This window comes from Lagenorhynchus albirostris, chromosome 1 (assembly GCF_949774975.1).
Source record: "Lagenorhynchus albirostris chromosome 1, mLagAlb1.1, whole genome shotgun sequence".
NCBI lineage: Eukaryota > Metazoa > Chordata > Mammalia > Artiodactyla > Delphinidae > Lagenorhynchus > Lagenorhynchus albirostris.
In genome coordinates, this window is record NC_083095.1 from 36,197,398 (window position 1) to 36,222,561 (window position 25,164).

The 25,164-nt window shown below is 34.5% G+C and overlaps 1 protein-coding gene and 1 pseudogene across 6 annotated transcripts in view; one reads left to right on the forward strand and one right to left on the reverse strand.

Moving 5' to 3' along the window:
- The window catches only part of FUT8 (fucosyltransferase 8), a 314,298-nt gene that overhangs the window by 164,562 nt on the left and 124,572 nt on the right, over nt 1–25,164 (reverse strand). The window lies entirely within an intron of this gene.
- On the forward strand, nt 19,857–20,282 carry LOC132529800 (eukaryotic translation initiation factor 1A, X-chromosomal-like; annotated as a pseudogene).

Consider the following 25,164-nt stretch of genomic DNA (forward strand, 5'->3'; position numbering starts at 1 on the left):
AATTCAGATAGTTGTGTAGTGGTTCAATCTGGTTTCCATTTGCATTCAATTTCTCTAATAACAAATGACATTAAGCATGTGATCATCTATTCATGTGCTTATCTGCCAACCATATAGCTTCTCTGGTGAAATGTCTATTCAGATGTTTTGTACATTTCTATATTACATTGTTTACTTTTGAGATTTAAGAGTTCTTTATATATTCTTGACAGATGTCTATAATCAGATGTGTGACTTTTCAAATATTTTTTCCCACTCTGTCACTTGCCTTTGCATTCTCTTAACAGTGTCTTGCATGCAGCAAAAAAATTAATTTTTTGACAGAATATAAAAAAATTATAATTTTTAAAAATAGATTTGGTTTTTTTTTAATAGATTGTGGTTTGAGTATTATATCTAAAAATTCAATGTCAATCCAAGGTCACACATATTTTCTCCTACATTTGCCTTAAGAAGTTTTAGTTTTAGGTTTCAAAGTTAAAAATACACTTGCCCAGGATTCCCGCTCCTACCTAGGTATCACCTCAAGAAAAATGAAAGCTCATGTTCCCACAAAAACTGGTACACAAATGTTTATAGCAGCTTTATATATAGACAAAAATTGGAGGAAAAATCAACATGGTCTTCAACAGGTGAATGAGAACATTCATTTATCAAAACAAATGATCATGTATCAAAAACAAAGGACTACTACTCAGCAAAAAAAAGGAACAAGCTATTGGCTCACTCAACAAAATAGGTGAATCTTATGAAGAGCCCAGAGATAAATCCATGCACATATGGTCACCTTATCTTTGAGAAAAGAGGCAAGAATATAAAATGGAGAAAAGAAAGCCTCTTCAATAAGTGGTGCTGGGACAGCTACATGTAAAAGAATGAAATTAGAACACTCCCTAACACCATAAACAAAAATAAACTCAAAATGAATTAAAGACCTAAATGTAAGGCCAGACACTATAAAACTCTTAGAGGAAAACATAAGCAGAACACTCTATGACATAAATGACAGCAAGATCCTTTTTGACCTACCTCCTAGAGTAATGGAAATGAAATCAAAAATTAACAAATGGGACCTAATGAAACTTAAAAGCTATTGCACAGCAAAGGAAACCATAAACAAGACAAAAAGACAACCCTCAGAATGGGAGAAAATATTTCCAAATGAAGCAACTGACAAAGGATTAATCTCCAAAATATACAAGCAGCTCATGCAGCTCAATACCAAAAACACAAACAACTCAATCCAAAAATGGGCAGAAGACCTAGATAGACATTTCTCCAAAGAAGATATACAGATTGCCAACAAACACATGAAAGGATGCTCAACATCACTAATCATTAGAAAAATGCAAATCAAAACTACAATGAGGTATCACCTCACACAGGTTAAAAAGGCCATCATCAAAAACTCCACAAACAATAAATGCTGGAGAGGGTGTAGAGAAAAGGGAACCCTCTTGCACTGTTGGTGGGAATGCAAACTGACAGAGCCACTATGGAGAATAGTATGGAGGTTCCTTAAAAACTAAAAATAGAACTACCATATGACCCAGCAATCCCACTACTGGGCATATACCCTGAGAAAACCATAATTCAAAAAGAGTCATGCACCACAATGTTCACTGCAGCACTATTTACAATAGCCAGGACATGGAAGCAACCTAGGTGTCCGTCGACAGATGAATGGATAAAGAAGATGTGGCACATATATACAACGGAATATTACTCAGCCATAAAAAGAAATGAAATTGAGGTATTTGTAGTGAGGTGGATGGACCTAGAGACTGTCACACAGAGTGAAGTAAGTCAGAAAGGGAAAAACAACATATGCTAACACTTATATGTGGAATCTAAAAAAAAAAAATTTCTTTTTCCGAAGAACCTAGGGGAAGGACAGGAATGAAGATGCAGACATAGAGAATGGACATGAGGACACGGGGAGGGGGAAGGGTAAGCTGAGACAAAGTCAGAGAGTGGCACTGACATATATATACTACCAAATGTAAAACAGATAGCTAGTGGGAAGCAGTCGCATAGCACAGGGAGATCAGCTTGGTACTTTGTGACCACCCAGAGGGGTGGGATAGGGAGAGTGAGAGGGAGATGCAAGAGGGAAGGGATATGGGGATATATGTATACATATAGCTGATTCACTTTGTTATATAGCAGAAACTAACACAACATTGTAAAGCAATTATACTCCAATGAAGATGTTAAAAAAAAAAAAGGGTGAATCTTAAATGCATTTTGCTAGGTGAAGAAAGCTAGAACCAAAAGATACATATTGTGTAATTCATTTACCTAACATTATGGCAAAAGGAAAACTACAGGGTGAAAAAATAGATCAGCAGTTGCCAAGGCCTGAAGCTGTAAGGAAGGGCTGATTATCCAAGGGGCTCCAGGGAAAATTTTTACACTGATGAAACAACTCTAAATGGTACTGAAGAAGGGCACATTATCTCTGTGGTATTCAACCCACAAACCCATAATTCCAGTCTAAAAATGAGAAAAAATACCAAAAAATCCCAAACTGAGGGTCATCCAACAAAATACCTGAGCCAAATATACTTTTCAAAACTATCAAGGTCATAAAAAACATGAAACAATGAAGAAACTGTCCCAGATCAGAGAAGACTAAGGAGACATGGTATCTAGGATTAGATCTTGGAAGAGAAAAGGGACACTGGAGAAACTGGTGAAACCCAAATACAGTCTGTAGTTTAGTAAATAATATCGCACCCTGTTAATTTATTACCTTTTTTTTTTTTGCGGTACACGGGCCTCTCACTGTTGTGGCCTCTCCCGTTGCGGAGCACAGGCTCCGGAGGCACAGGCTCAGCGGCCATGGCTCACGGGCCCAGCCGCTACGCAGCATGTGGGATCCTCCCGGACCGGGCATGAACCCGTGGTCCCCTGCATCGGCAGGCGGACTCTCAACCACTGCGCCACCAGGGAAGCCCTAATTTATTACTTTTGACAAATGTACCAGGCTATGTAAGATGTTAACATTAGGAGAACCTGGGCAAAAAGTATATGAAAACTCTCTGTACTTTCTTTGCAAAGTTTCTGTAATTCTAAAATTATTCCAAAATAAAAAGCTTTTAAAAGATAAAGGCAAAATAAATACATTTTCAGAAAACAAATGCTGAAAAAAACTTGTTGCCAACAGATACATTCTACAAGACATATTTAAAGGGATGCTTTTCAGGCTTAAAGAAAATCATTGTGGATGGAAACTTGAATGTAAACAATGAACAAATTTATGAGCAGGTATAAGTGAAACTTTTTCTCATTTTTAATTTCTTTTAAAATAAATTTGATTCGAAAAACAAAATACATTTGATTCTTTAAAACTAAAATAACAAATACTATAGGGTTTGTAACAATGTCATAAGATGTATGACAGGCAGAAAAAAGGATATGGTTTTTAATTTTTAAAAAAATTTTAAAAATTGATTTCTTTATTTTTGGCTGCATTGGGTCTTCATTGCTGCACGCGTGCCTTCTCTAGCTGTAGCGTGCAGGCTTCTCATTGCGGTGGCTTCTCTTGTTGTGGAGTACGGGCTCTAGGTGCATGGGCTTCAGTAGTTGTGGCACACAGGCTCAGTAGTTGTGGCTCGCAGGCTCTAGAGCACAAACTCAGTAGTTGTGGCGCACAGGCCTAGTTACTCTGTGGCATGTGGGATCTCCCCAGACCAGGGATCGAACCCATGTCCCCTGCATTGGCAGGCAGATTCTTAACCACTGCACCACCAGGGAAGTCCCAAGAAAATGGTTTTCAAGTCCCTACGTTATACTTCAAGAAGTGTGAAAGTATTTGAAAGTTTGGTGAAATAGGTAAAAGCTTCACATCGTAAATTCTATCAATGAAATATAAAACAGATAAACAATAGAGGGAAAAAAATCAATGACACTAAAAACAAATTCCTTGGAAAGATCAATAAAATTGATAATATTCTAGATGAACTAATCAACGGGAAAAAAAGAAGACATAAGCTGCCAATATAAGGAATGAAAGAGGAAGCATCACTACAGATGCTACAAAAGGATAATAAGGAAATACAATGAACAACATTGGGTCAATAAATATGGATAAAAATATAATAAATAAATAAATAAATAAATAAATAAATATGGATAAAATGGATAAATTTCTTAAAATAAACTGCCAATGCTCAATCAAGAAGGAATAAATAACCTGAATAGCCACAGAGCCTTGTATCTATTAAAGATGATGAATGTGTATTAATAAACCTTCCCACAAAGAAAACTCTAGGCCCACCTGGCTTTATGTGTGAATTCCACCAAATATTTATAGAAGACACAACAGCCACTTTATTAATGAATCAAAAATTTGAAAAACTCCAAGTGTCTAACCAACAGCTAAATGGATAAATAAACGTAACACATTCATATAAATGGAATATTATTCAGTACGAAACAGGAACAAACTATTGATTTACACAACATGGGTGAATCTCTAAAACATGCCTGGCAAAAGATGTCAGGGACAAAAAAAGAATACACATTTATATGAAGTTCTAGAACAGAGAAACTAACATATAGTGACTAAACTCAGACCACTGATTGCCAGGGAACAAGCAGACAACTGATTAAAAAGGGGAATGACAGTTATAAGAAGGTATAGATTTAAGAAAAATCATCTAAGTGTACACTTAATATATGTACATTTTATTGATGTAAGTTATGCTTCAATAAAGTTGAAAAATCATAACAGAAAATTTAAACTATCTCCATTTTGTGAATATAATTGAAAATGTCAATAATTGAAGGATGCCAATTCATTAAATGGCTAAATTATGTGCTTGCATTTTGAGTTTCAATGAGACAGATTTTCTTCAGCAAAATCATCATTGTATATTCCTACTTTTAATGAAAAAATCAGAAGTAATTATTCTACACATATGATCAACTTCAATCCAAATGTTAATGTGAAAATTTTATCTTTTACACATTTCAAAGTGAGAATCAACTAAAATAACTAGTAATATAATTAACAAACTATACTGAAACTGTTCTGAATCTTCTTCGTAGCCTATCTTTTTCTCAAAGTGAAAGAAAGCATCATAAATATTCAAATAATAATGATTCCTTAGATTGTAATAAATATCTACTATAGTTTAGAGTTATCATCTTTAGAAGAATTTTTTAACAACTGGAAAGAATAAAAAGCAAATCATTGTTACAGAGTGCTTCTTAAGGTAATTCAATGTAACAGAATAAACTGAAAATTTCAACAGAAAAATAAAATAAGTTATTCAGCAAATTTAATGAATGACTACTATAATGTAGCAAAGGTTAAGCATGACTGTTATATTTTAAAGGCATCAGGTTGATAAAGAGAAATATAAATGAAATTTTTAGAGAAAAGCTATTTATCAATTACAAAGTACAAATATTTAAAGAGCCCTATGCATATATAATTCAAGTCAATTCTAAATTAATATAGGTCCAAGACTATATATTTAAATATCTTCTCAACTGATCTCAGTTCATTTTCAAATTAAGTACTGTTGAAGAACTTATTTAAAATCTTTCTTACTGTCCAGCCTCCATATATGGGAAAAGGGCAGTAATAAAATTGAGTTTATTAATTTAAGAAAGAAGTAGGAAAAAGCAAGTAAAAACAGTATCATAAATTAAGATGGTCCTTTCATGCTAGTTGAAATCAACTTATTTGTATAAAAGCAGTTGGTGAAATAACTAAACTGATATGTGGAATGAAGGGAGTAAGGCAGGGGAGGAAGGAAAGAGAGAAAGTGAGGGAAGGGAAAAGCATGGAAGGGAAAAAGAGGGAAGGGCAGGAGAGGAAAGAAAAGGAAATTTTTATAAAGCCCCTACCAAGATTATAAAATTCAATTTTCATTCATTACTTACAGAGTCATCTATCATACTCTCACTGTATGCTTATCAGTAAGGTCACAGTATATACACATATGAACTTAAAATGCCAAGTATCCTGACTACATGAGCACAAAATATTAATTCACTGAGACCAGCCAATATCTTAGAAATTAATCTTCCTAGTTATGAAGTACAAACACATAACCACATTTATGAGGTTTCTATCAGGAGCATCTCACTCACCTTAACTCAAGATAACATACCAGGTTGTGTTTACTGATGCAAGTAATTTATACTATTCAAATGGATCCAGAAATCTGGCCTTTGCATCTGTACCTTCCACCTTAAATAAATCAATACCGCTGAAAAGTGGGAACACTAACAAATTCAAATAAAATGTATATCTTACAATTTCATCTGGTTATGAAGTATATACATAATATACACTCGATTGGCAACATCATATAGTAGAAAGAGCAACCATTTCAAATCAATCACTGGCTATAAATATACGGGCAGTTTACCAAACTACAAAATGGTCACTTCACTTAATTGTGAAGATCACATTAAATAATATAAGTAAAAGTGGTTTAGAAACTGTAACACAATTTAGAAACATTGTTACTATTATCTTTCCCTTGCCATCAGAAACTAGGTATACCAGCCTTCTGCCAGTTTTTAGAATACGTCAAGTTCTTAACCTATCATGGGGCCTTCATTCTTGCTGTTCCTTCTACCTGAGCTGAAATCCCTTTGGCTTATTCTTATAATTCAAACCTCTACTTAAATGTCACCTCTTTTCAGGGACAGTCCATGACAATACGTATCAATTATGACATGCTAGGACACACATAAGAGAAAAATCCAACTCAAAATGGCTTTAAAAATAAGGAAATAAATTTCTCAATTGACAAAAAGTTAATTAATTAAATCGCTCCATGAAATAGTCAAAAAACTCTTTTCATCTTTCTATTCTACCTGCTTGGCATGACAGCCTCTGTCCTCGTCCTAGCTCTCTTCACGGTAACAAGTTAGCTGCCTCAATTCCAGCCACAAGTAATTATGTGTAAAAGAGCAATTGGTAATTTCTTCTAGTCAGTCTCATTTTAAAGGAAACTACTGAAAGAAGTCTCCCTCAAATTTGCATATCCTATTAACAAGAGTGAGTCACCTCATCCCTTGCAAAATCAATCACTGGTAAGTGAAATGGGATTACTATTATGGCTTAGACTAATCAGGATTTATCCCTAAAGGTAGGCGCCAAAATAAAATCGGTACCATGAAAGCAAGAATGAATGACTGTAAAACCCTACAAGAATGCTACAATATCTTGTCTTTAAAAAAAAAAAAAAAAAGCACTCACCACCCCCCATTATTCTCTATCACAATACTTATTGGCTTATTTATTTCCTATAATAAAAGATATGTACCAATAGAGCAGGGATTTAGAGCACAGTGCCTAAAATAGAACAAGCCTTGTATTAATATTTGTAGAAAAAAGTGAATGCATGAATATTACACAATGTGCATATATTTATTTAATATCTATAGTCAAAATCCTAGGCAAAATAAAAATAAAGTTTTCGAAGAATTAGAACTAAGATTCAAAGTCATTTTCATGTTTATTCATTTATATTTACATGCAGAAAATGTCAAAAGTAGATGCTCAGAAAGAAATATATCCAAATATAATTTCAAAACAAAGACACTTAAGCCAACTCTTGATAACCTGCAGAGTCCTCCAATACTACATTTAATAGTTAATAAGGGCCGACAGATGTATAGCAAAAATTACAAGTCTCATACAACAAATAATGACTAAAGAGGCACAATCTTTCTAGAGAACTCTTTCTAAATAACAATAGAGATTTAAAAATTCAGATTCAAAGAGATTTAAAAGAGTTTCTACAGAACAACAGAGATTCAAAAGTGTAATAAACATATTATGCTACTGAAAATTTTAGTGGGATATACATTTTTTAAAAACACATTTCAGGGCTTCCCTGGTGGCACAGTGGTTGAGAGTCCGCCTGCCGATGCAGGGGACACAGGTTCGTGTCCCAGTCCTGGAAGATCCCACATGCCGCGGAGCGGCTGGGCCCGTGAGCCATGGCCGCTGAGCCTGCATGTCCGGAGCCTGTGCTCCGCAACAGGAGAGGCCACAACAGTGAGAGGCCCGCGTACCACACACACACACAAAAAAAACCAACACATTTCAATCCTCATATAAGAGGCATGATACCGTTTAAAGGCTAATCTTTACTACTGCATGTATAAAGAATAATATACCGATATTATTGGCTAGCATTCAATTCATTAATACATGAACCAGATGGGCGGCATAGAGACAATTTATATATCCTAAAATAAGAGAAGTTTAGATAAATTATGGTGCAATCACTGGTGAGATGTTATAGCTCGGTTTAAAATGTAAAGTATGAAGACAAATACACATAATATAATGTTAGGTGAAAATGCAGGATGCCGAGGGATTTGATGATGTTGATGCGTAGCATCATACCTTGGAAAAGTATATGCTGTAAGGTCAGACAGCTCTGGGTGTATTTCCTAATAATACTTAAATAGAATTGGGCCAGAAAAGAATCGGGCAAGGCATCTTACTTTCTCTGAGCCTGAATTTTCTATCCTTGAAATGACTGTAATAATTCCTATCATATGGGCCTATCATTCTAAGTATAATGATGAAAACAGCTACATTTATATAGTGCTTCCTGAATGCAAGGTACTTTTCTCTTTACTTCACAATTATAATACTATTTAATCTTTTCAACAATCATATAAGTACTATTATCCCCATTTTACAGTGGAGGAAATTAAGGCACATTGAGATTAAATAAAGTCATAAAGTCAGTAAGTGGCAGAACCAAAATCAATGATACCTTTTTTTTTTATTATTGTTATTAAGAACCTGCTCACTTCAAGAACTGCAAGGGAAGCTAGAAAATCTCCTTCACACGTACTTTTTAACCCAAGGATAAGCAACTATATCACTAGGATAGGTCGAGTCTAACTCAATCCAGAGATTTAAGGGCCTCAAGCTTTTCCTTCTAAATAGCACACTATTAGGAAAACTAGATAAAACAACTCCAGCTGACCTAATTTTTTTTACATTTAAAGTACAGTGAAGCAACTTTCAGTTCCAGACCAAGATGGAAAAGATGTACTTCTCCCCATCCCTCCCACTATGAACAGCTAAAAAACCCTGGCCACTTTTTTTTTTTTTAACACTTAATGGTTTATTAATGTTCGTTTTATAAAAGCAACCCCAGTTTCCTCACTGGGTTACTTACACATTTCTTTACTCTTGACCACCAATAATTCTCAGGATTCTCAAAAGCTTTTACAATAAACATGTAGTTTTTTGTTCCCCATTTATAGTAAATATTGTTGACTGCAAAATTCTAAAGAAGTAAGCTGTCATTCGTCAAACAATTCGCCTGAGGTAGACAGATTTGGGATATTTCTCCTTAAGAGTCGGCCACTGAACAATGAAGTAATCAGAGAGGTGAAACAAGATGACTGTGTAAGGTGGAAAGCAAAGGCAGACCTGCTAGGGATCTAGGGGCTAATGGAGCAACACGGCAGGCAGTAAGTTCTCTGAGTTTTCTTTTTGCTTCTTAAATGCAAGAAGGAAGAAAGAGCATAGGAAATAGCAAAAACATGGGTAAATATAATATACTTAACTTTCTGTTCTTGAGTTTTCTACATTATGTTTGACAGGTGAAGCAAAAAAGTATACAACTGTTGTAGTTCTAAATATATGTGGAGGAAATATTTAAGACCATCATGTGAGAGAGAGTAATGCAACTTTAGAGGTAAACTTTCTACACTTCACTCAAATTGGTAAAACATCAATACACCAGTAGATTGTAACAAGTTATGTATTTTTAATACAATACTTAAAGAAACTAGTAAAACATCTATACAGAGATGCACTCAATAACATTTAGCAATGTAATCATCAGAGGCTTAATAGAGAGTGAGTTTTAGAGTCAACTAGAACAGTGTTTGCCCATTTCCTCCACTTTCTAGCTGTGTGACAGTGGCCAAATTATTTAACCTCTCTGTAAATTAGGTAATAACATTCATTATGGACCAATTAGAGTTAAAACATAATAACTACAATTACTATAGCTATTATTATTATATTTTGGTTGAGTTAGGCTATTAACTCTGTCTCTTTAATTTATTTACTTTTGCTAGTTTAAATGAATATTTAAAGTAGTCTTGAACTGAGATATGTATGGAAAGTGCTAGTCATGGTGACTAGCATGTAGTATGGGATTGATAAATAAAAGCTATGATTAATTATCAGTAAATAAAGGAGTTATGGTTAGCCTTTCCTTAATTCCATTGACTTTGCACCATAAAATTTTAATGCCTCCTTGACATAGTCTTGGCAGTGATTTTTTTAATTTGACATCAAAAGCAAAAAAGGCAACAGAAGCAAAAATAAACAAGTGGGACTACATCAAACTAAAAAGCTTCTACATAGCAAAGGAAACCATAAACAAAATGAAAAGGCAACAACCTATAAAATATTTGGAAGCCATATATCTGATAAGGGATTAAGATCTAAAATATACTGAGAAATACAACTCAACAGAAAAAATAAACAATCCATTTTAAAAACGGACAGAGGATCTAAATAGACATCTCTCCAAAGACAACATACAAATGGCCAACAGGTACATGAAGAGGTGCTCAACACCACTAATCATCAGCAAAATGCAAATCAAAACCACAATGAGATACCACCTCACACATATTTTTATCAAAAAGACAAGAAATAACAAGTGCTCATAAGGATGTGGAGAAAAGGTAACCCTTGTGTATTGTTAGCGGGAGTGCAAATTGGTGCAGCCACTATGGAAAACAGTATGGCAGCTCCTCAAAAAATTAAAAACAGAACTACCATATGATCAGCAATGCCACTTCTGGGTATTTATCCAAAGGAACAAAATCAGTATTTCAAAAAGATATCTGCAGCTCCATGTTCACTGGAACATTATATTGTTCACTAGAACAACAGCCAAGATATGGAAACAATTTAAGTGTCTATCAAGGGAGAATGGATAAAGAAAATGGGATATAATATATATAATGGAATAGTATGCCACATAAAAAAAGAAAATCCTGCCACTTGCAACAATATGGATGAAGGTTGACAGCATTATGGTGAGTAAAATAAAAGAGACAGAAAAAGACAAATACTGTATTATCTCACTTATATGTGGAATCTAAAAAAAACCCAAACTCACAGATACAGAGAACAGATTGGTGATTGCTAGAGGCTGGGAGTGTGGGAGGTAAGTAAACTGAGTGAAAGTGGTCAAAAAATACAAACTTCCAGTTATGAGATAAGAAGTCCAAGGGAAAAAAAAATCTCATAACAATAAAATATTCCTGTATTTTTTAAAAAGTGAAGACAAAGTATTTTATTGTTTTATATCTGGGTAGTGCTATATAATTTATGATTTCAATTTATTCCTCAAAAAAAACTATAATTATGATTTGCCACCCCTTTACAGATGAGGAACTGTAGCTCACACCAATTAAGTAATTTGCTCAAAGCATTTACAAAGCTAGTATAAGCTAAGGTCAGAGTAGAGGTCTTTTGTCTATAAATGTAATGCCCTTTCATGACACTATGCTGCCAATCAATTACAAAAACATATTCAAGGTCACATAATTAGTAACTAGAAGACACAGAATTCAAAACCAAGTAAGTTAAGCCCTCGTGCCGAAGACTTTATTATGCGGTTGATACAAATGATTAAAATATAGATAGACAGATGGATATTCAAGTTCATTACTAAGTAAAGATACGTTAAAACACATCAAATTAGACACATTAGATACTCCAAATTAGCAAAGATTTATATTAAAGACTGAAAAACTAATAATATTATAATGGAATATTATACTGCCATCACCAAAAGGAATTTATTCTTGAAGAAGATATTCTATCACATAGAATGGATAGCTAGAGATTTGAGAGTATGCGGTATTTCCACACCACTCAAGTTACGTGTACTGTCCAGGAAAATCTATAAAACAAAGAAAAAAAGGAAATAAGATGATAAAAAATGACGAGTAAAGTATGTACTGTACTTAATTGTTACTAGCCTTTAAATAAACAAAATTTAAATGATAAGAGATATATGGAGAGGAATGAATAGATCCACAAGGAAAAACAAAGATCAAAACTATATAGGAAACACATTCGATAAACTACAATAAAATATATGACCTCCTGAAGTCTTTCTAGGCCTATAATTCCACACTACCCAAATAAAACCAAATCATAAATTAGGCAACATGATTAAAGAGACTGTAACATTCTCAGCTCAGGCATCTAAACCTTTGTCTATCCAAAGCTACTGAACTAAATATGTCAAGTCAATTATTCTGGTGTCACACAAACCATTTAAAAGTGAGGGCCCAGGTATCAATACATAATCAACTTTTTAGAATAAGCTTTATGTAAAAGAGTGAAATAATCTCAACCATTTGCTGTATAGGCTTCAAAATAATCTCTTCTCAACCTCTTCTACAGAAAATAGCTAATCCAATGTCTTCTAAATTTTTTTCCATATTTGCCAATCCAAAATTTTTAGAGGAGACACCCGAAGTAGCATTAATAAGAATATATTTACCAGAAGAAAACTACAAAGTTATGAGTACTTCATTTAACAATAGCATAACAACCTAACAATAGCAATCTATGAAAAATTGTTAATATTCTAACGACAAAAATGATTTATGCTCCGCCATCAATTTTGCCAGCTCCTCTAACCACCCCCAATATCCAACAAAATGTAATTTAAAAACTAATTGTACAAATGTTACTGTATTGTTAAAATATTTTTCCCATAAAATAGTTTCATGTTTCCCATTAATCTAATAAAATTTCACCAGTATAATCAAAGTAGATCCACAATCTTCTCAATCCCTGAGTCATTTATGCTACTCCCCTTCAATTCTCATTTATCTTAAGTTCCCCCACACATCCCACGTTGTACAACAGCCATTAAATCTCAGTGGTGCTTTATTATTTATGCTCCTTCCCCTCAGGAATATATTCTACACATTACAGAATACCCAAACACAGCAGTAACTTGGCTTAAACAAGATTGAGGTTTATTTTTTCCTTTTGTAAAAGTTGTCTACAGATAGGTGATATAGGAGACAGTGGTTGCACGTATCCTCAGGGGCCAAAGCTTCTAACTTTTCCACCACTCTAGGTACCTAACTTCCATCATCAAGATCACCTCATGGCCCAAAATGTTTGCTAAAGTTCCAGTTTCCATGTCTTCAATACAGGTCAAAAAGAAGAAAAGAAACTGAACAGCAAAATGGGGTCTCTTACAGCTGAATCAGTGCAAGCACACACATAATGCTTCTACTTTTCTTTCTTTTGCCAGAACTTAGTCACATAGCTGGGAAATATAGTCTTTTCTTCCAGGCATCAATGTGCCTAAGCTAAAAAAAAATCAGGATTCTATTACTACAGAAGGGGAAAACAGATTTTAGAGCTGGGTAGAATCATAGGAGCCTGCATCATGACTCGCTATCCGTTTTTCAAAACTTCTAAATAACCCTTCATATTGAGAAAAGTTTTATATTGTATCTTTAATATGGCTGATGTAAAAGATTTTCCCAATAAATGCTTTTACTTCCTTGGCCAGCTGTGGAGTGTGGCCAATCCCAAACTGTATTACGGTAGGTACACCAAGATTGCAATTCTGAAGTCTTATTGGATAGAATTTTTCATCTACCACATCTTGTGCACCAGCTAGGATATAAAAGTTGATTTGTTCTGTATAAGTGACCTAACAGAATGTTGGAACACACTGTGTTGTCCTCACCAATTAGCAACGGAGCTCCAGTATGGTCTCTTCAGTTACAAATCCTGAATCTACGCTTACTTCACAGGCACATCTGCTACATCATCATCATATTAATCCCCTTAGAGTACCATCATTTACTGAACATTTACTAAGTCTCTGTGCAAAGTGTTTTATTTATTTATTCATTCAGGCCTCATAACATCTTTATTATGTTATTTCTGTCCTCATTTTATAGAAGATAATACTAGCAAACATGTATGAGTGCTCACTACATGCCAGGTAGGTATAAAACACTCCAAGTGTTATACAGATAGATACTATAATTATCTCTAATTTGCAGATGAGAAAGAGGAAGCAGAAAAGTTAGTGACCTGCCCAAAGTTACACAGCTTATTAAGTAGCACAACCAGGATTCAAATCCTCACAAACTGGCTCCTGTTCACTCATTTAACTAGTAAACTATACTAATATCAAATATACCAGCAGAGGTTAAGTAATTCACCTAAGGTCACAAAGCCAGAAGGAGCCAAGATTCATAGCCAGATCTATTTCGTTATGGAGTCCTGTTCTCAACTTCAAATGAATCAAAGCAATATGGCTTGGCTGACCAAAACCATTATTATTGAGGGATTATGACTCTTTAGTAGCAAAGTAACAAGGGAACACGCAACCAAAATAACAAACCTAATCCATGAATTTCAATGGTAAACAATTTAGAAAGATGAAATGCAGTGCATCCATGTCACCTAGGTAACACTATGGGTAGACACATCTCTTTCAGCAATAACAGACCAAAACCAAAAGCAGGTTTGACAAATGGATCTAGTGGCTGTCATATATCAGTTTAAATTTTCTCACAAGTGAACAGTCATTAGTATCTAAAAGATTTTGAATAATTAGGTATCTGCATTTTGTATCTGCTATCAAAAAAATTAAAGAGTTAAACAATCTTTTGCTGTACCAAACCTAATAGCTGTATCTAGAAGCAGTAATTTTTACAGGTATCATTAAACAGTTTTTAAGAAATAATAAAAGTAACAAAAATTCAGACATTTTGGTACCATCTGTTAGTTAGTGCATTTATAGTTCTCTCAACTATAATTATAACCCTGACCCTTATCCCTTGAGAGATATGTAAATCATGGCTATAAATTTCTTCAGAATTTTTTCTTAAGATTTACTTACAGGCAATTCTGATGCTAGAGACAAAAATGCCTTCTTTAAGCCTGAGCACACAACATTCAAATCACAATGCTACTACTGACTCATTTTCAAACATTCCCCTAAGAATTTCAAGTCTCTCAACTAAGAACACCATAGAAAAAAAAATGACTACCAGATAGGGCACCTTGTACCTAGTATAGTAACTGAAACACTGTAAACACTAATGATGAAGGATGAAGCTCATGTTGCCAACCGAAACAACCATACGCATACGTCTTTAACTCTTTCATGAGCACCTCAGATCCTTTAAAAAAAAAAAAAAAAACACTTTAGGCTCACTGTATCATTCTTCACCAAATACATCCTTTTTTTAAATTCCAAACTTAATGAGACATTCTCAACTTCACACCAGTTTGTATCTACATTCTACTTCCAATTACCAATGCTTTTAAACTAATTGGAAGAATTTTAAAGAAATAATGAGCAGTACTAAATTTATACTATTTCACTGTATCTCAATAGATGGAATATAAAACAGATTTGTTTTTTATTAGCAAAAAGTTTCTATACTAAGTAAGAGTTATGTTAAGGTTTCTGTTTTTGTTTTTTAGCTATATTGAATCATGTTTAATCGAAAAAAAGTAACATAAAACAAACAGTGCTCTTCAGAGAGGCATAAAAGTACCCAAAAGAATCAGCCTATTAGTTAGGGTTATACTAACTTTAATTTAATGCATCAGTTGACTAGTAACTAGTATTAGACGAAAAGCAGCCAAAGCAGGTTTTATTTACAGGATGTGCAGGACATATCACTTGCTAAGAATATCATTCTTCAATTTAAAAGTGTTAAGAGATCTCTACTTTCACCCATCAGGGAGTAATATAATCCAGAATTAATTTTGATATGTAAGCAACTAGAAAACTGGACAAACTACATATATGACATTGGACAACAGGTAGCTCAAAAGTGATTTCAAAAAAAAGGGAAACAAAAAAGGTGAGCCCTATAATTACCTAGCATGTCTTTCTGAAAGGACTTTTGGGACTGCAGGATGCTGGAGCAGAAACCCAAACAGAAGTCAGTACATTGCTGAGTTGAAAAGACAGGTGAGGATAAGCCTCTTAGATAGACTCATCCACCAGAGGACAGACAGCAGAAGCAAGAAGAACTACAATCCTGCAGCCTGTGGAACATAACACATTCACAGGAAGACACACAAAATGAAAAGGCAGAGGACTATGAACGAACAAGACAAGACCCCAGAAAAACAACTAAATGAAATGGAGATAGGCAACTTCCAGAAAAAGAATTCAGAATAATGATAGTGAAGATGATCCAGGACCTTGGAAAAAGAATGGAGGCAAAGATCAAGAAGATGCAAGAAATGTTTAACAAAGACATAGAAGAATTAAAGAACAAACAAACAGAGATGAACAATACAATAAATGAAATGAAAACTACACTAGAAGGAATCAACAGCAGAATAACTGAGGCAGAAAAACAGATAAGTGACCTGGAAGACAGAATGGTGGAATTCACTGCTGCAGAACAGAATAAAGAAAAAAGAATGAAATGAAGACAGCCTAAGAGACCTCTGGGACAACATTAAATACACCAACATTTGCATTATAGGGGTCCCAAAAGGAAAAGAGAGAGGGTAAGGACCCAAGAAAATATATGAAGAGATTATGGTTGAAAACTTCCTTAACATGGGAAAGGAAATAGCCAACCAAGTCCAGGAAGCGCAGAGAGTCCCAAGCAGGATAACCCCAAGGAGAAACATGCCGAGACACATAGTAATCAAACGGACAAAAATTAAAGACAAAGAAAAATTATTAAAAGCAACAAGGGAAATATGACAAATAACATACAAGGGAACTTCCATAAGGTTAACAGCTGATTTCTCAGCAGAAACGCTACAAGCCAGAAGGGAGTACTCAATATATTTAAACTTATGAAAGGGAAGAATCTACAACCAAGATTAATCTACCTGGCAAGGATTTCATTCAGATTCAATGGAGAAATCAAAAGCTTTACAGACAAGCAAAAGCTAAAAGAATTCAGCACCACCAAACCAGCTTTACAACAAATGCTAAAGGAAATTCTCTAAACGGGAAGCACAAAAGAAAAGGACCTACAAAACCAAATCCAAAACAATTAAGAAAATGGTCATAGGAACATACATATCGATAATTACCTTAAATATGAATGGATTAAATGCTCCAACCAAAAGACACAGGCTTGCTGAATGGATACAAAAACAAGATTCATATATATGCTGATACAAGAGACCCACTTCAGACCTAGGGACACATACAGACTCAAAGTACGGGGATGGAAAAAGATATCCCATGCAAATGGAAATCAAAAGAAAGCTGGAGTAGCAAAACTCATATCAGATAAAATAGACTTTAAAATAAAGAATGTTACAAGAGACAAGGAAGCACACTACCTAATGATCAAGGGATCAATTCAAGAGGAATACATAACAATTATAAATATATATGCACCCAACACAGGAGTACCTCAATACATAAGGTAAATGCTAACAGCCGTAAAAGAGGAAATCGACAGTAACACAATAATAGTGGAGGACTTTAACACCTCACTTACACCAATGGACAGATCACCCAAAATGAAAATAAATAAGGAAACAGAAGCTTTAAATGACACAACAGACCAGAGAGATTTAATTGGTATTTATAGGACATTCCATCCAAAACCAACTAATCTATGACAAAGGAGGCCAGGATATAAAACAGAGAAAAAACAGTCTCCTCAATAAGTGGTGCTGGGGAAACTGGACAGCTACATGTAAAGGAATGAACTTAGAACACTTCCTAACACCATACAGAAAAATAAATCGAAATGGATTAAACACCTAAATGTAAGGCCAGAAACTGTCAAACTCTTAGAGGAAAACATAGGAAGAACACTCTTTGACATAAACTACAACAAGATCCTTTTTGACCCACTTCCTAGAGTAATGGAAATAAAAGCAAAAATAAACAAATGGGACCTAATGAAACTTAAAAGCTTTTGCACAGCAAAGGAAACTATAAACAAGATGAAAAGACAACCCTCAGAATGGGAGAAAATATTTACAAACAAATCAACGGACTAAGGACTAGTCTCCAAAATATACAAACAGCTTATAAAGCTCAATATTAAAAAAACAAACAACCCAATCAAAAAATGGGCAGAAGACCTAAATAGACATTTCCCCAAAGAAGACATATAGATGGCCAAGAAGCACATGAAAAACTGTTCAACATCACTAATTATTAGAGAAATGCAAACCAAAACTACAATGAGGTATCACCTCACACCGGTCAGAATGGGCATCATCAGAAAATCTGCAAACAATAAATGCTGGAGAGGGTGTGGAGAAACGGGAACCCTCTTGCATTGTTGGTGGGAATGTAAATTGATACAGCCATTATGAAGAACAGTACAGACGTTCCTTAATAAACTAAAAATAGAATTACCATATGACCCCAGAATCCTACTACTGGGCATATACCCTGAGAAAACCATAATTCAAAAGGATACATGCAACCCAATATTCACTGCAGCACTATTTACAATAGCCAGGTCGTGGAATCAACCTAAATGCCCACCGACAGACAACTGGATGAAGAAGATGTGGCACATATATACAATGGACTATTACTCAGCCATAAAAAGGAACGAATTTTGGTCATTTGTAGAGATGTGGACGGATCTAGAGACTGTCTTACAGAGTGAAGTAAGTCAGAAAGAGAAAAACAAATATCGTATATTAACGCATATATATGGAATCTAGAAAAATGGTACAGATGAACAAGTCTGCAAGACAGAAATAGAGACACAGATGTAGAGAACAAACATGGACCCCAATGGGGGAAAGCGGGAGGGGGTGGTGGTGGTGGTGGTGAGATGAACTGGGAGATTGGGATTGACATATAGACACTAATATGTATAAAATAAATAACTAATAAGAACCTGCTGTATAAAAAATAAAATTCAAAAAAAAATTTGCAGTCCTCATCTTAATTACCTGAAATATTTGAACTGATTTATATCTTCCTCCTTCATATCTCCCCTCTTTTTTTTTTAATTGGCATCTATGGCCCACTCTCTCCCAGTTTTCCTCCACGTGATTCCCCATTCTCATCACCTTTGCTTATTTCCCTTCAACTCCCTGACCTCTGAACTCTGGAGTGTTTTCTACGTAGACTCATCTCTAAGTTGAATTCACTCTCACAGCTTTCAATACCATCATATACTAATGAATCTCATATTTATGATGCCAGTCTCAGCCATGACGCCCAAATTCCAAAAAAACAGAAAAAAAAGAAAAGACAGGTGAGGTCAGAGCACAGAAAGGCCAAAGCAGCAATTATTTGGCGGGGGTGGGGCGGGGGAGGGAAGTCCTGAAGTCAGAGAACAATGAAAAGACCAATTTTTTTAAGGGGGGGCGGAGGGGAATTTCCACTTAAATTTTACCTGAATACCAATTTGTATATGCAAATTAAGGTTGAGCAAAAACAACTTCTGGGAAAGAATAATTGCCAGGTAATAAAAGGTGAATAATTCCCAGCTTACACAGGGCCAGGAATCATCCATGTTCTCACAAACAAGATAAAAAGTCCTCATTGAATCCTTGGGACATTCAGTAAAGACACAAGCAGAGAGGTCCACCTTAGTAATAAGGCTAAGAAAGCATAAGAGTAAAGATTACTCTTTACCTGTCCCCAGAAAACCTTAAGAATATTAACATACACAGAAAGGGAAGAGGCAAGAAAAGAATTTTGATGCTGCTAAGTATGTCTTAGAAAAGCTCAGTCTCAAAACTCTCCCACACACGTGGTTCCATATTACCACGTGCTACTTTGTCCTGTGTGCCACTCAAAAGAGCAGCCGCCACTGCCACCACAGGAAAGGAATTTGAGATGCTGGGAAGCATTGCCATGCCCAAGAATAAAGGTAAAGAAGGTAAAAACAGGTACAAGGGTAAGAAAGAAAATGAATCCAAAAACGGTTGGTGTGTAAAGCGTATGAATAAGCGTATGCTCAGGTAATCAGAACGTTGGGAAATGAATGAGTAGAAGCAATGTGCTTTGATGTGTAAAGAGGCTATGCCATATCAAAGGAAAAATGAGGAAAATGGTTTAAATAAATACCTCAGATATCTTATTGGTTGGTCTGCCTATCAGGATAACAAAGCTGATGTAATTTCAAAATACAATGCAGATAAAGCTATAAGTCTGAAGGTATATGGCAAGTTTCCAAAACATGCTAAAATCAATGAAAAAGATATATTTGGTGCTGGAGATGATGAAACAATCCAGTTTGCTGATACTGGAGATGATGATAAGGACCATGATGATATATAAATTGAACTCCCTGTTTTACATTCCAAGTTTCCAAGATGATATGGCTTCCTTTTCCTTCAGAAAGTTAATGAGACTTCTATGTAGCTTTGCAATTTTATATTGGCATCCCTTTCCTAAATGAATACATGAACTCCTGATGCTCAAATACTCTTAGTAGCAGTTCTTTGGTGTTCCTGATTGTTTTCTCATTAGTTAGATAAAACTCTGACACATGTTAACAGATAACTTTAAGAAGTGAACTTTTATAGAACCCAAGAATGTCTGATTCCAAAGTCCTATTTTCTTAAATGTAACTTCCTTAAAAAAAAAAAAAAAAGAATAGTCTACATGAGTGGTATATTAGAAGATTAATGAGAAAATCCCAATATGCAAGAGAAAATGTTTAAGAGAATACTGTAATTGAAATAACAGCATCTGTCTTACAGATAAGAAAACCAGGGCAATTAAAAGGAAATAAAGGGGGAGGGTCACACAGCGAGCAAGCATCAAACAGGAATTTCAACCCAGTTATTTGAGTCCAGATTCTACTGCAAGGAGGTCTTCCACAGCAAGTATCTTCCCATGTCTAGACCATTCATCTAAACAAAGGATACCCTATCAATAGCTAGAATAAGGGAGAAAAATCACTGCCATCACAAGAATGCTACCATAATGAACAGTGACCTTTAGAAGAATCATTCTTCCTCAAGAGTTCTCTTGTTTTCCACCTAAGAAGACCTTTGAAGCTCTAAATATCTTAGCAGTATGAACTTAATTTAAAAAAAATAAGGATTCCTCCAAAATTTCCCCTCATCATTCATGAATTCAACCATAGTTATTCACTTGCCCACTGCCTACCATGTGTTTGGCACTATACTGAGTACCAAGGATACAATGATGCGCAAGACAGAGACGGTCTTTCCCCACTGTTTTAGTGGACCTTAGAATCTACTGGGAAAGAAAAAAGTGAAAGAAATAATTACACCATTAATTTCTTAGGTTTCTAAATATGCTGAGCCTGTACCCAACACAGGGCTTTTGAACTTCTTGTCTGAAACACACTTGCCCAGATATCCACCATAGTCCTTCCCTCATCAAATTCAGTGTCACCCTCTCAGTGAAACCTTCCCTGACCATTCTATATAAAAATGGTACACTCCCCACTCTGACATTCCCTATTACCTTCCTTGATGTAGTCACCTTTCTCTAGAACATTTATCACCACCTGACATACATATTTGTTTAGTTTCTTTCTCTCTACAAGTGTATAAGCTCCATGAGATCAATAATTTCTATTTTGTTGACTGGTATCACTCAGAATCTAGAACAGTGCCTATAATATAGCAGACACTTAATAAATATTGCTGAATAATAAATAAATGAGTACAATAAAGGAAAGTATGAGTATCATGAGAAGGTATTCATTTCATTTAGACTAACGTACACAATGTTTTTATCCAAATACATGTCTTTTATAACAAAATACCAATTATAAATTCTAACTATCATTCATGTATATGGTATTAATTTAGGCATTGTTTAAGTTTTTCTATAATTCCTTTTTTTATAAATTCCTTTTAAACATTTTAAAGTATTTACAATAGAATGACTTACTGCTAAAAAGATTAATATTTTTATACTAGAAGGGAGCCAACATCTAACAAAATGATTTATTCTCGATTTTATAAACTAGCTCACCTTAAAAAATGAAGACAAGATGAAATGTACCATTCTACCTGGATTTGATATTACCACATTCACTGAACTGGAATAGGCATCTTACTTTTCAGAAATAAAAAGAAAAAAAAATAAAAATAAAAGAGAAAGAGAGAAACGATCTAAAAAATCACCTTCTATGGCACATAGCTAAATATCTAGGGAAAAAAATTGTTTCAAATTTAGCATATCACAGTCCAAGGGACTTTGTGGCCTGACAAAAACTCTTATTTTGAAGAGGAATAATACTTTCATTTATACCTAAATAATGTTAAACCAAATGTTAACCTTTAAAGGTTAACATGATCATTTAAACAATTATTTAACAATATAATTTAAAAAAGATAAACAGACCCTGAGACAAGTTTTCATATTCAATCACATATCATTTGGAACTCCAATAACTAGAGTCAACATGATCCTCTAAAGGATTAAAAAAAAGTAAAGTTGCTACAGTATTTTTAATAACATGAGTTTGTTACAAACAATCTATGTGTAAAATGGAACATTTTTCATGAGTCCATTAATTTCTCCTGATACAAACACAAGTTATTGGAAGAAATTAAGAAAACAGTCATGAAGTAACAATATTGACCTGCATGACTATACTTTGAAAACCTAAGAATATTGACCAGATGTAATCAGGACTCCCAAAATCCATATGTTCTCTCCCCTAATTAAGAAACTTAGAAGTCATACTAATCAAAGGAGAGGGCAAAAACAAATATTCAGATATAAAATGCAGTTCAATATTATATCTATTAATAACTACATCCAAACTAAGTTTTCATATACATAAAAAACCTAAGAATTTTCTCAGCTCTCCACCATCTAATTATGTAGACATTCCTCAAAGTATCTACAAAACAAAATTAAAATTACTACTAAATATTTTTCAACCATTACATACATTAAAGAAACATTATTGTTCATTTTAAAACTATACCTTCTGAGTGTTAACAGTAAATGTTAAATGTAATCATTTCCTTCTGGTTAATTATATTCCTCCAGAAACAAAATGCAGAATTCCTTAGATAGATTTTTTACATTTACAGGACAATGGACCATCAACCAGTAACTATGTTTACTGATACAGATACTAAGTTAAAAAAAATTTTATTTAAATCAATTTATCCCAAACATTTAAAATTAGCTTATTTTTAAATAGTCACTGCAAAACAAAAGACAGAAATACATAAAAGATAAAGGAAAGATCACAGGAAACTCACCTCCTAGAAAACATAATTCCTTATTACCATTTCTCCACCATCTCTCAAGATATTTTACACAAATGTAAATAATCTTAGATTAAAGGAATCGTTCATACATCCTATTCTACAGCCTATTTTGCTTACTTTTTTTTCTTTTTTTTTTGCGGTATGTGGGCCTCTCACTGTTGTGGCCTCTCCTGTTGCGGAGCACAGGCTCCGGACGTGCAGGCTCAGCGGCCATGGCTCACGGGCCCAGCCGCTCCGCAGCATGTGGGATCCTTCCGGACCGGGGCATGAACCCGTGTCCCCTGCATTGTCAGGCAGACTCTCAACCACTGCGCCACCAGGGAAGCCCTATTCAAATTATTTTTAAGAGCCTATTATGTTCTACTCACTGTTCCAGGCAATCTAAGTTCCATGAGTGTAGGTACTGATTCTATTTTATTCATTGCTTTGTTTCCAGTGTTTAGTGGAGTGTCTGGTACATAGTAGACTCTCATATATGCGCTGAATGAATGGATGATCATCCTTGTTCATTCATCCTTCCTCACTTCTACAATTATCTCCTTTTTTTTTAACTTTGAAATTAGTTCTTTCATTTTTTTTTGCCCTACAAAATAATGAGCCTATAAACGTCTTCACCACTCAGCATTCAGGATCTCTACTGGGAGTCAAGAAAATAAATATGGAGGAAAAAAAGTAGTGTTACAATGTTACCTCTTGGAAACTCTGCTCAGCTGTGTTTAAAATTCTCAAAGTTCCTTTTTTGAACTTCAAAACATCATCCAAAGGAAACGTGAATCTAACAGCTGGTTGTAGGTCTTCCTTTGGTCTTGCTAACATTTCAGTGGAAAAGGAGCAGTATTCAAAAGGTCCAGCAGGTGCACCCAGAAAAACCTTAAAAATCCAACTAAACTGAAAAATGATGACTGAATTCACAAAAGATTAATTTTGCTTTTCCAGAAAAAATACTCTGAGAGAGGGAAAAATACCACTGAAACATCAAAACACACCAAAATGTTTTTATTCCAATCAAATTTTGGTCTTTTAAATTATTATGAAATAGATCTGTTGAGAAACCTCTAGACATACTAATTCTGTTTTCTATCATCTGGAAATCCAGGTACTATAGGGATTAAATTAGAATCATAAGCCTGGAAAGAACCTTGAGACACATATAGAGTTCATCCTTCTGCATTTTACTCACTTACACTTAAGCCTTTTTACATGCATAAGAAATATATCCACAACAAAAATTCATCCAACTCAAGGTAGAGGTGGAGATAGGAGATTAAGTCAGAGTTAAGGAAGGAGTTTGGACAAAAAGATATAAGTCATTCAAAGGATGTTGTTATTGGAAAAGACTGTTTTGGAGAGTGTCATGATCCAACTTCCATTTTAGTATGATCACTCCAAAATTCACGCTTGAACGTTAAATGCATGTGTTAAATACACATGCTTGAATGGAACATGACTATCGATTATGGCTATGTATTTTACCTCTTAACTGGTTAGGATGACATGCAAAAATCTTAGCGTGAGAGGATGCTGGTTTGGATCAGATTGTGAACATCTCTTCAGCTTCAAAAAGTATATGCTACCAGTTTGTTGTGTTTTCATAAACACACCTTATTATTCTCATTAGATTGTAAGCTCTTCAGAAATAGTATCATGGTTTTATTACTCTTTATATCCCCAATACACAGTAAGTATTCAATAAATATTCTCTTTATATCCCTTAGAATACACAACAGGTATTCAATGAATATTCACTGATATCAGTGAAAATACAGATATTCATGTAGCCCAGTCAAAGAGAATTTCATTACCTCAAATATCTTTAAATGTTAAAAAATATATAAAAATACATGACCACAGTTGAACAGACATTTGCACACCAAGGTTCATAGCAACATTATTCACAACTGCCAAAAGGTAGAAAGAGCCCAAATGTCCATTGACAGATAAATGGATAA